Source organism: Phyllobates terribilis, unplaced genomic scaffold (genome assembly GCF_046119375.1).
Source record: "Phyllobates terribilis strain yellow unplaced genomic scaffold, ASM4611937v1 Scaffold_5__5_contigs__length_657084704, whole genome shotgun sequence".
In the NCBI taxonomy this organism is placed as follows: domain Eukaryota; kingdom Metazoa; phylum Chordata; class Amphibia; order Anura; family Dendrobatidae; genus Phyllobates; species Phyllobates terribilis.
This window is the reverse complement of record NW_027362765.1, coordinates 195867659-195880210: the sequence shown is the minus strand read 5'-3', so window position 1 is coordinate 195880210 and position 12552 is coordinate 195867659.

Here is a 12552-nt window from a genome sequence, read left to right as displayed (position 1 = left end):
TGATCATCGCACAATGTTGATTGTAGTCATGCCTTGACCTAAACACTCCACAATTTGTTGCTTCTCAGCAGCCGACACATCCTTTTTCTTTCCCATTTTGGTAGAAAATGTAGGCTGCTTAATAATGTGAGACAGCCTTCTTAAGTAGTCTTGCCTTTCATTGGACACACCTGCCAAACTAATTAGCACAGGTGTCTGCAATTGCTTACAGTGATATTAAGAGCCCTGACACACATCACCATCAATGAGTTTAACTGACAAACAAACAAATTCTTCCCTTATCACTCCTAAACACTTTTTGCATAATAATTTGGAACACAGTGTACATGTGCTCTTCCACAAAACACCAGTGGTTCACGTAGTGAATCTTACAGTTCTAACTTGCCAACCGTGGTCTGTATGGAGTTGTTCAATAAAGGGCCCAAAATTAAGATAACATAGATGGGAGAGGTCTCTATGAATAGGAATTCCTAAGTATTTGATACCCTGTGAGGGCCAGGCAAAGGGAAAGTTGGACTGGATGGAATCTTATATGGATTTGGGGAGGGAGACATCGAGGGCCTCAGACTTCGCTGCATTGATTTTAAAATTTGACCATGAAACAAAGTGATCTATTTCAGCCATAACAGCATGGATGGATATATGTGATTGAGTGATATATGCTAGGACATCATCAGCAAATAGAGAGCACTTGTACTCGGTGCCTCCCACCTCAATCCACCTAATATTGGGGTTATGGCGAATTGATGAGAGCAGGTGCTCCGTCACTAGGATGTATAAGAGAGGGGACAGAGGACATCCCTGCCTTGTCCTATTGGTGATTGTGAAAGGTGATGAAAATGTTCTGATGCACCCCCTGGGCCTTGGGACACCCGGAGCCGGACCCTTTTTGGTGGATGCTGGTGGTTGTAGTCTTTGTGGTGGTGACCCGGTTCCGTGGCTCAGGGTGGTCAAACCAGTGGCGGAACTATTTATGTGGTTTTGATGTTTAAATGTCCGACTACGCCACCCGTGGATTGCGGTCAGAGTGAACCGCCGCTGCAGGGCAGACCGCTGAGGCTGGTGTTCTGGGTGCAGCAGAGCGTAGCATAACTCCCCACGGGAGGAGTATAGCCTCAGGGCAGTGTATGCGGAGGATGGGGATGATGGTGCAGGGCAGCAGCAGTAACGACACGGAGTCAGTGATGCAGTCCAGGGCCTTTACTCACAGTTCTTATTATCCAGACCACGTCTGCAGGTAACGGCTGCCCACGTCGTACTGTGCTCACCAGGTGAGGGGCTCAGACAACTCCCAGATAACTTTGGAGCGCTTCACAGGACCCCCTTTGTGTGTCCTTTGTCTGGTCTTTCTTACCAACCCTTCTGTCCGGCTGCCTCGGGCCTCCTCTTGGTAAACTTGGCGCCAGTTTCCCTGACCCTATGTGCTGCCCTCCTAGCGGGTGTAGCGAGGGGCTGCGCCACATAAAATGTCACAGCCTCCGGTTTCTAGCTGAGGGTCGTTTCCTGCCTCCACTAGTTTCGGGGACCGGTCTCCCCCTTTGGCCTGACCCCTTCACGCAGGTGGATTCGGGCGTGCGGTGGCGACTCGCCCGTCCGCACCCCTGGGATCCCTTCGTTCCTCGTTCCTGGAGCCTTCTCCGCTCCTCTTCCTTCCTTCTCCCTCTTCCAGGCCTGGGCCTCTGTTACTAGGCCCGCCTCCGGAGCAGAGCTCATGCAGAGCCCCTGCTCCCTGCCACTTCTGCTCAGACTTCTCTGCACTGAACTAAGATGGTGCCCACCTTTTATACTCCCTTCTCAATGCACCCAGGAACTGCTTCCTCCCTGCTCCTGCACTACAGGGTTCCCCTTCCTCAGTGTTCTCTCCCCCCACTCCAGCCAGGGACAGGGACTGTCGTGCCCATTTCAGGGGCATATTGGTCGCCCTGCCCCACGGCAATGTGGTGTAATGCATGCAGGTGTCGGGTCCTGATCCACACTCCATCCTTACCTGAGAGTGAGATATCACACCTCTGGGTGAGGTGCAATACCTCTGTAGCAACCGAGCCCTCAGGGTGCTACAGTTCCATTTATCTTCAGCCTAGGTGACGTATTGTGATACAGGGCCGTGATTTTTTCTATAAAAGGGTCCCCTAGACCCCTACCCCAAGCTTTTTAAGAGAATCATATATGGCGTGCCAGGAGACTCTATGGAATGCTTTCTCAGCATCCAATGAGAGTATCTAATTACAAATTTTTAACTGCATCTAGCCCAGGAAATATTTTGTGCCTAGTAGCAGTGTCTGCTAGTCAGCGGATTATCCCGGCTGTTAAGCAAGCTACACCACCTGTAGTTTGGACACTTAATTTTTTCAAAGGAAATGCTTCGGGACCATGGGATACTCAGTGAAGAGCATCAGGAGGCACCCCAAGGCATAGGGGCTGGGACTGGGAGTAGGATGCCTTGCGGTGGACAGCCGAGCTCGATCCTTATAAAAGCTTTTTAACTGCAGCAGCTTTAGTGGACGCTACTGGAGCTGGAATTACGCGGCTGCTGGCATGAGACTTGCCCTCCAATAGATCCTTGTAAATGGATTTAAAGTGTATTCATTCAAATTAGAGAGACAATTTAAATTAAAAAGCTTAGAGCTGCCTCCACCACATGGGGGCTCGCTCGACCCACCAGCGGACAGGCACCAGTATTGGGAGAGGGGGGCTGGCCGTCAGGGTTCACCGCGGCTCTGGCACAAACCCGGCGACACGGAGGTGGCACGGGCAGGAGCGGACTGAACGTGTCGGCTTCACACTTTTTGGATTTTAGAAGGGCATGACATGCCTATATCTGTGTCTCCCCCTCCTTTTACTCCTCCACCTCTTTTCTTTTCGCATGACTATATGTACTTGTCACTTTTCCATGTGTTAGTTGTGTCTTCTGAGCAGTTTGTCAGCTTTTGGACACCTTTGAAGGTGTTTTCTATGTGTTTCTATGTGTTTTTGTTTGCCTGCCATTGGTTTTAACGGTGTTCGAAGGTGTTCGACGAACAGTTCGACGAACAGTTCGGCGAACACACGGGTGTTCGACGAACCGAACCGAACTCGAACACTACGGGGGTGGCTCAACACTAGTTGTTATACCACTCTGACTTCTACGTCTCTTCCAAGGGCATTAAAAGAGTGTTGTTATACCACTCTGACCTCCATGTCTCTTCTGAGGTACATTAAAAGCATCTTGTTAAGCTACTGCGCCCTCCACGTCCCTACTGTGGGGCATTAAAAGCGTGTTGTTATACCACTCTGAAATCCACATCTCTTCTGAGGGGCATGAAAAGCGTGTTGTTATACCACTCTGACCTCCACGTCTCTTCTGAGGGACATTAAAAGCATCTTGTTATACCACTCTGACCTACACGTCTCTTCTGAGGGGCATTAAAAGCGTCTTGTTAAGCTACTGTGACCTCCACGTCTCTTTTAGGGGCATTAAAACTGCCTTGTTATACCACTCTGACCTCCACGTCTCTTCTGAGGGGCATCAAAAGCGTGTTGTTATACCACTCTGACCTCCACGTCTCTTCAGAGGGGCATTAAAAGCGTCTTGTTATACCACTCTGACCTCCACGTCTCTACTGAGTGGCATTAAAAGAGTGTTGTTATACCACTCTGACCTCCACGTCTCTTCTGAGGGGCATTAAAAGCGTGTTTTTATACCACTCTGACCTCCACGTCTCTTCTTAGGGGCATTAAAAGCATCTTGTTAAGCTATTGCGACCTCCATGTCTCTTCCGAGGGACATTAAAACCGTCTTGTTAAACTACTGCAACCTCCACCACTTTTCCAAGGAGCATTAAAAGCATCTTGTTATACCACTCTGACCTCCACGTCTCTTAAAACGGTCTTGTTAAGCTACTGGGACCTCCACGACTCTTCGAACGGGCATTGCATTTCCTCATAATTTTTGGAAGCTTTTGCTTGGAAGGCATAAGCAAATACTATGGGAGACCCACTCCCCAATCATGGGAATAATGTTTTAATATGCTGTACTGCATGGCTCTTGTAAGGGGCATTGCAAGTTGTTCCATCCTAATTTTTGGCAGCTTTTGCTTGGATGGCATAACCAAATACTATGGGAGACCCACCCCCCAATAATGGGGATAATGTTTGTAATATGCTGTACTGCATGGCTCTTGTATGGGGCATTGCAAGTTCCTCCGTCATAATTTTTGGCATCTTTTGCTTGGAAGGCATAAGCAAAGACTATAGGAGACACACTCCCCAATAATGGGAATAATGTTTGTAATATGCTGTACTGCATGGCTCTTGTAAGGGGCATTGCAAGTTCCTCCATCCTAATTTTTGGCAGCTTTTGCTTGGAAGGCATAAGCAAAGACTATGGGAGACCCACACCCCAATAATGGGAATAATGTTTGTAATATGCTGTACTGCATGGCTCTTGTAAGGGTATTGCAAGTTCCTACATCCTAATTTTTGGCAGCTTTTGCTTGAAAGGCATAAGCAAAGACTATGGGAGACCCACTTCCCAATAATGGGAATAATGTTTGTAACATGCTGTACTGCAAGGCTCTTGTAAGGGGCATTAAAAGCGTCTTGTTAAGCTACTGTGACCTCCACCACTTTTCCGAGGGGCATTAAAAGCATCTTGTTAAGCTACTGTGACCTCCACGTCTCTTCTGAGGGGCATTAAAACCGACTTATTATACCACTCTGACCTCCACATATCTTCTGAGGGGCATTAAAAGCGTGTTGTTATACCACTCTGACCTCCACGTCTCTTCTGAGGGGCATTAAAACGGTCTTGTTAAGCTACTGGGACCTCCATGACTCTTCGAATGGGCATTGCATTTCCTCATAATTTTTGGCAGCTTTTGCTTGGAAGGCATAAACAAATACTATGGGAGACCCACTCCCCAATAATGGGAATAATGTTTGTAATATGCTGTACTGCATGGCTCTTGTAAGGGTATTGCAAGTTCCTACGTCCTAATTTTTGGCAGCTTTTGCTTGAAAGGCATAAGCAAAGACTATGGGAGACCCACTTCCCAATAATGGGAATAATGTTTGTAATATGCTGTACTGCATGGCTCTTGTAAGGGTATTGCAAGTTCCTACATCCTAATTTTTGGCACCTTTTGCTTGGAAGGCATGAGCAAAGACTATGGGAGACCCACTTCCCAATAATGAGAATAATGTTTGTAATATGCTGTATTGTATGGCTCTTGTAAGGGGCATTAAAACCGTCTTGTTAAGCTACTGCGACCTCCACGTCTTTTCTGAGGGGCATTAAAAGCATCTTGTTAAGCTACTGGGATCTCCTCGTCTCTTCTGAGGGGCATTAAAAGCGTGTTGTTATACCACTCTGACCTCCACGTCTCTTCCAAGGGGCATTAAAACCGTCTTGTTATACCACTCTGACCTCCACGTCTCTTCTGAGGGGCATTAAAAGCGTCTTGTTATGCTACTGCGACCTCCACGTCTCTTCCGAGGGGCATTAAAATCGTCTTGTTAAGCTACTGCAACCTCCATGTCTCTTCCAAGGGACATTAAAAGCGTCTTGTTAAGCTACTGCGACCTCCACCTCTTTTTCAAGGGGCATTAAAACTGTCTTGTTAAGCTACTGTGACCTCCACGTCTCTTCCGAGGGGCATTGAAATGTTGTTTTTAATTTCCTCTAACCTCCACGACTCTTCCAACGGGCATTGCATTTCCTCCTAATTTTAGTCAGCTTTTGCTTTTCAATGCAAAGGTGAAAACTAATGGAGACCTACTCCCCAATAATGGGTAGAAGGTTTTTAGTATGCTGTAATCCACATCTGTTTCAAGGGGCATTGCAGTTCCTCATAATTTTTGGAAAGCCTTCCATTCACTGCTTAGGCCAACAGTGTACAGGAGACCCAGTTGCTATAAATGGAAAAAACGGTTTAGTTAAGGCCCTCTGACCTCCATGTCACTTCCAAGGGGCATTGGAGTGTCTTGAAATGTTTGGTAGGCATTGCACTCACTGTATGCCCTATAACTGTGTAGCAGAATCGCTCCTTTTGTTACAGAAACATATCCTACAAGACATGTGTGGTTGACTGGCCTGATATTGATGTGAATGGTCCCTGTTCCTCCTGCTCTTTCTCCTTTGCCACCACCTCATCCATCATTTATCACCTGAAGCTTTGTTTTAACAGGAGTCATAGAGCTGGGATAGTAGCAGGAAAACATCCAGCAATCCTCGTAGGAGGTAGGATATGCGCCAAAATGCTGACCACCTAAGGTCTAGCCGCTACTACATACATGTGCTTGCATTCCAAGAAAACAAAGCAGATGCTAACTTCTATCATCATCATGCTCCTCACCTTGGCACTCTCAACTCCCCTGATGGAGAAGCCAGGGCCCACCGGAGGAGTCTGGTTCTCTGGTGGGCTCGTCCAATGCTGCCCTAAAGCAGGCCAGTCTAAGTTTGTTGGTCGGTAACAGGAGAAATCGGGGCGGCTGGGGACCGTTTATGGACACCCGGCCGCCCCCAGGCGGCTGGGAACCGTGTGTGGACACCCGGCCGCGGGGCGGCTGGGGACCGAGTGTGGACACCCGGCCGCCGGGAGGCTGGGGACTGAGTATGGATAAAAGGGCCGCCAACGCAGCCATGACATGGTGGCCGGCGTCTGCCTCCACATGCCTAAAAGGCCCAATTTCAAGTGCAAGCAAGCTAGCAGTATGGTTTTTTCTGCCTTGGGCCGGGTGGGTGGCAGGTTGCACACTTACGCTTGCATTCCAACAAAACATAGCAGATGCTAATTTCTATCATCATTATCATGCTCCTCACCTTGGCACTCTCAACTGCCCTGATGGAGAAGCCAGGGCCCACCGGAGGAGTCTGGTTCTCTGGTGGGCTCGTCCAATGCTGCCCTAAAGTAGGCCGGGCTAAGAAAAGTCTGTGGGGATGTTCCGCGGAGAAATCGGGGCGGCTGGGGACCGTGTGTGGATTCCCGGCCGCGGGGCGATTGGGGACTGAGCGTGGACACCCCGCCGCCCCTTGGCGGCTGGGGACCGAGCGTGGACACCCGACCGCCGGGCGTCTGGGGACAGAGTATGGATATGTCGCTGCCGAAGCAGCCATGAGGTAGTGGCCAGCTTCGGCCTCCTCAAAACTAAAAGTCCCCATTTTAAGTGCAAGCAAGCAATATGGTATTGCAGCCTGCAGGTGGGTGGGTGGTTGGCTGCATATTTGCGCTTGCATTGCAAGGAATGGGGGAGGTACAATTGAACACTGCCCTGGAACAAGGACTTGCATGGGGATAGTTGCAAGTCTGCATCTTCTGATGCGGCAAGGATCACTTCTGATGTGCACACTTTTAGGCAGTGACCTGGGAGTCAGAGATGCTTCCAGGGGTCTTCCCCATGCTGATCCCTTGTCTTTTCAGCACTGTATGCATGTGTCACACAGCACATGGCCAGATAAGGTTGTAAAATGTTAAAATTACATTTCCCGGTGAATGCATTTGTCACAGTTGAAAGCAATACAAAAGTGCAAAAACGCATAAAAAATGCTACTTGTGAACATAGCCCAAGGTGTGGAGGAGTATTTTTGTTATTGGTTACTCATTTTACCTTATACACAAGTCTTTACCCTGGAAAAGAAATTCCTTAACATATTTCACAGGAAAAAAGTTTCACTTTCGTTTTTGAACGTTTTATTATGAGCTTGTAAAAGTGGCTTAATACCTCTGACCACGTTGTTGACAGCAGTGTCCTGGGGGTCAGAAATGCTTCCTGGGGCAATCCCCATGCTGTCCCCATGTCATTTGAGCACTGTCACTATCGTTTTGGGCACTTGTTAGGCTTTTAAAAGACTGCCGGGGGTGCTGCCGCAAAAATGCTCGAGTCTCCCATAGACTAACATTGGGCTCGTTGCTCGGGTCGAGCACCCGAGTATCACGGCGAGCTCGGCCCGAGCTTCGAGCCCCCGAGCATTTTAGTGCTCGCTCAACACTATACACAATCTACATTCCCTATCAGTATGTCTTTGGACTGTGGGAGGAAACCGGAGAACCCGGAGGAAACCCACGCTAACATGGGGAGAACATACAAACTCCTTGCAAATGCTGTCCTTGGTGGGATTTGAATACAAAACCAACGTGATTCAAGACTACAGTGCTAACCACTGAGCCACCCACTTCTACTAGTGGACACAATGTGGACAATATACAGTGATGGCCGAGAGTGTTGGCACCCTTGAAATTGTTACAGAAAATGAAGTATTTCTCCCAGAAAATTATTGCAATGGCACATGTTTTGTTATACACATTTAATTCCTTTATGTGTATTGGAACAACACAAAAAAAATGAAAAAAAGACAAATTGGACATAATATCACACTACAATTAAAGGGGTATTCTCATCTTAGAATAGTATGATGCCTCTGGGATCTCTGTCAATGCTGATTTTAATGGAACGAACATGGAGGAAGACTGAGAAGGAGCACAGCTTCAGCCTCTTCTTTGTTAATATGTAAATTGAATATTCGATGAATAAAGAATAATTAAGGTTTTATATTTATTGACTCACTGGTGAATTATTTTAGGGATGGTGGACTGTATAGATATTTGTTAATAGAGAAATATTATAAAGATTGTTATATCATTGTGCTTGCAGAGTTCACTCCCTGTTGGATGCACAGTAGCATTGGGTCACTGACTTATCATGGCAGTAGTACATGATATTAGTCACCTTTTACACTCCACAGTACAGAAGAACACTAATGTGGTGCGGTCAGAAAGGCTAATCCTATGATACACCATAGGTGTCGTCTGTAAACTAAGACTACATAATATTTATGCACAATGACGAAACATAAAGGTAAATGCTGTAGCGCTGGTGTCTTTGCCTCCTGTCTCCCTCAACCAGCAGAGATGCCGACTCACCGCCACGGCCCCCATCCTGCTTGTTCCCCTCCTCTGTCCTCCTCCTGCTCTACAGCTGCCGGGGTGCGCGCAGACCCCCGGGCACCGTGCTTAGGGGGCACACTTGCAGTCTTGTCCTTTTAAAAGGACAGCGCACGCCGTCCTAAAGTGTCCCCAGCCAATGGCTGGGAGACACTTAATATTTAAGGCACCTACACCTGAGGGGAGGTATTTGTACAACGTCATTAGTCTGTTTTCCCTAATTCACTTGCTGGTTCTCAGGTCCCAGTGATTTTATCCCATTTACTTGCCTGTCCATCTGCTGTGCCAGCCTGCTTGCACCTCTGCCGTGCCAGCCTGACTGTCTATCATTCATGCCTGCCTATCTATCAGCTCTGCCTGCCAGTCCATCTGCCATGCCTGCCTGCCTGTCAGTTGTGCCTGCCTGCCATTGTAGCACCCTGAGGATTCGGCTGCTACAGGGGTATTGCACCTCAAGCCAGAGGTGTGATATTCCACTCCCGGGTAAGGATGGAGTGTGGAACTGAGCTCAGTAGGCTGCATGCACTACATACATCCCATTTCCGGGGGACAGATCGACGGTACTCCCACCAAAATATGTGCAGGTACGACAGTGTCTGTCCCTGGCTGGAGTGGGAGGGGGGTTGGAACATCCCAGTAGTGTAGGGGCAGATAGGGGGAGCAGTCTGGGTAATGCTAGGAGCTCATTGGGTGCTGGTCACCTGAGCTCACACATAGAGGGAGTATATAAGGTGGGAACCATCTTAGATCAGGGTCAGACAGGCAGACAGTTATCAGTCAGTCTGTTGTAGAGGGTCAAGCAGTCCTGAAAGAAGAGAGAGAGGAGAAGAAAAGGACCCAGAGGGGAAGAAGAGGGAACCCCAAGAGCCCAAATACAACCAGAAGGGTGAAGGGTTGGCACAAGGGTACCGGATCCCAAGCTGGTGGAGGGCACTAATCCTCAGCCAGAGACCGGAGGTTGTGGGCAGGATCTGCCACGACCCCCCACTAAATCCACTGCGAAGGCACACCAAGTATAGGGTCAGGGAACCCAGAGACAAGGGTTTTACCAACAAGAGGCCCGAGGGAGCCGGACATAAGTGGATCCCTGGTGGGGAAGGCCAGAGAAAAGGAACGTCAGAAAGGGAGCTCAGGATCACGCTCCAGAATTACCTGGGGGTTGGCCGAGTCCAGGACCTGGTGGACGCAGCACGGCTCGGGCGGTCACTCAAGGCCAGAGTGACCAGCACAACAGCAGTAAGTAAAAACCCTGAACTGCACAGCCCGACTCTGAGTCTTATTACCACCCTCACTGCACCACCACAACCACCACCCTCTACAACTGACCCCCTGAGGCTATACCCCTCCCGTTGGGGGTTATACTACCAGAAGCTGCACACACACCACCAGCCTCAGCGGACCCTGCTGCAGCGGCGGCCGTATTGACCGCAAATCAACGGGTGGCGTAGTCGACACTAAAGAACATCCAGCAACATCTGTAGGACTGCCACACACTGAGCTTGACACCCTGGGCACGGACCGGGTCACCGCCACTCGGAGACTACAACCCCCATCTGATCCGGGTATCCCCCAAACAACACTGGCCCAGGGGGCGCGTCACCATCATACCAGCTGTGCCCGCCAGCACCAGCCTGACTGTGCCAGTATACCATTCCTGGCTGCTCCTGCCTCCGGTCCCTTGGGGGTCATCAACCATTCACCCGAGGTCAGTCCTGGAGTACCACCTGGTTCTGCCTCCTTCGTCTCTCCTTGGACAACATCTTTAGTATTAAATTAATGTACAGGCGCACAAATACGCTCTGTGGCCAATATACAAACATACATACACGATATGTCAGTGTAGCACCCTGAGGATTCGGCTGCTACAGGGGTATTGCACCTCAACCCAGAGGTGTGATATTCCACTCCCGGGTAAGGAAGGAGTGTGGAACTGAGCTCGGTAGGCTGCATGCACTACATACATCCCATTTCCGAGGAGCAGACCGACAGTACTCCCACTTAGAAATGTGCAGGTACGACCGAGTCTGTTCCTGGCTGGAGTGGGAGGGGGGTGGTACATCCCAAGTAGTGTAGGGGCAGATAGGGGGAGCAGCCTGGGTAAAGATAGGAGCTCATTGGGTGCTGGTCACCTGAGCTCACACATAGAGGGATATATAAGGTGGGCACCAACTAAGAACAGGGTCAGTTGCAGAGAGAAAGTCAGCGAGCAGAGGAGAAGAGAGACCCAGAGTGAGAGAGGAGAAAGAGAGACCCAGAGGGGGAAACAGAAGAAGAGGACTCTAAGAACCCAAATTAAATCCCCGGGTGAAGAGTCGGCACAGGGTACCGGAACCCAAGCTGGTGGGGGCAAAAACACACCCCAGCCAGAGACCGGAGGCCGTGGGCAGCGTTTGCCACGGCCACCCACCACATCCACCACGAAGGCATACCACGTGGAGGGTCAGGGAACCCAAGGCCAAGGGTCTCCCAACAGAAGGCCCGAGGGAGCTGGACCTGGGTGGATCAATAGTGGGGACGGCCAGAGAAAGGACAGAAGGAGAGCTCAGGGTCACGCTCCGGACTTATTTGGGGGTTGGCTGGATCCAGAACCTGGTGGACGCAGCACGGCTCGGGAGGTCACTCGAAGCTGGAGTGACCAGAACATCAGCAGTGAGTAAACATCCTAAACTGCATAACCCGACTCTGTCTCTGATTGCCGTCTACACTGCATCACCACAACTCCCATCCTCTGCACCTGATCCCCCTGAGGCTATACCCCACCCGTTGGGGGTTATATTACCAAAGCTGCACCTACACCACCAGCCTCAGCGGACCCTGCTGCAGCGGCGGCCACAGTGACCGCAACACAACGGGTGGCGTAGTCGACATTAAGAACTTAGTAACATCTGTAGGACTGCCACATACAACTGAGTTTGACACCCTGGGCACGGACCGGGTCACAGCCACTCGGAAGACTACAACCCCCATCTGATCCGGCTCCGGATATTCCCCCTAAAGAATATGGCCCAGGGGGCGCGTCAACTTTGGCGTAGTCGGCAGGATTACGTGCCCGCAACAACCGGGTACTGCGTGCCTGAAGAAAAGATCGCATTTACCTCAAAAAGAAGTCTCCTGCCGGTTCCGGAGGGTCCCCGCCATCGGACCCCATCACCAGTCGATTCCCACCGGTTGTCCGCCATTAACAGCTTTTTCCCGCCATCTGCAGAGTTTCCCGCCACTGGGAAGCGATTCCCGCCATTTCCAAAGGTTTCCCGCCTTGGAAGAGCGGACGCCATTATGGGCGTGCCAGAGGGTGGCGAGAGGCCACCTCCCATCGTGGGCCAGGACCGAAAATGGCGCCAAAAGTGGAAACCGCCCCCACCAACAGAGACTGTGATGCTAGAGGTGTCTGTCAGCGTGAAAGAACCGCCCCTGGAGCTGACAGTCACCAAGTGGCCCCGGGACCGCCCTCGAAGTGGGAGGAGACGAAAGAAAAGAACGAAGATGGGTGCCGCCTGGAGCAGTCTGGAGCGAGCGCACCCGGAGGCAAGAAGCCTGGAGAAGAGTAACGGAGGAGCTCACCCGGAGATGGCGAGAGAGCAGAGCAGCACCGGCCCGCTGGCCAGGAGCCTGCTGGAAGAGGAGCAGAGCAGCA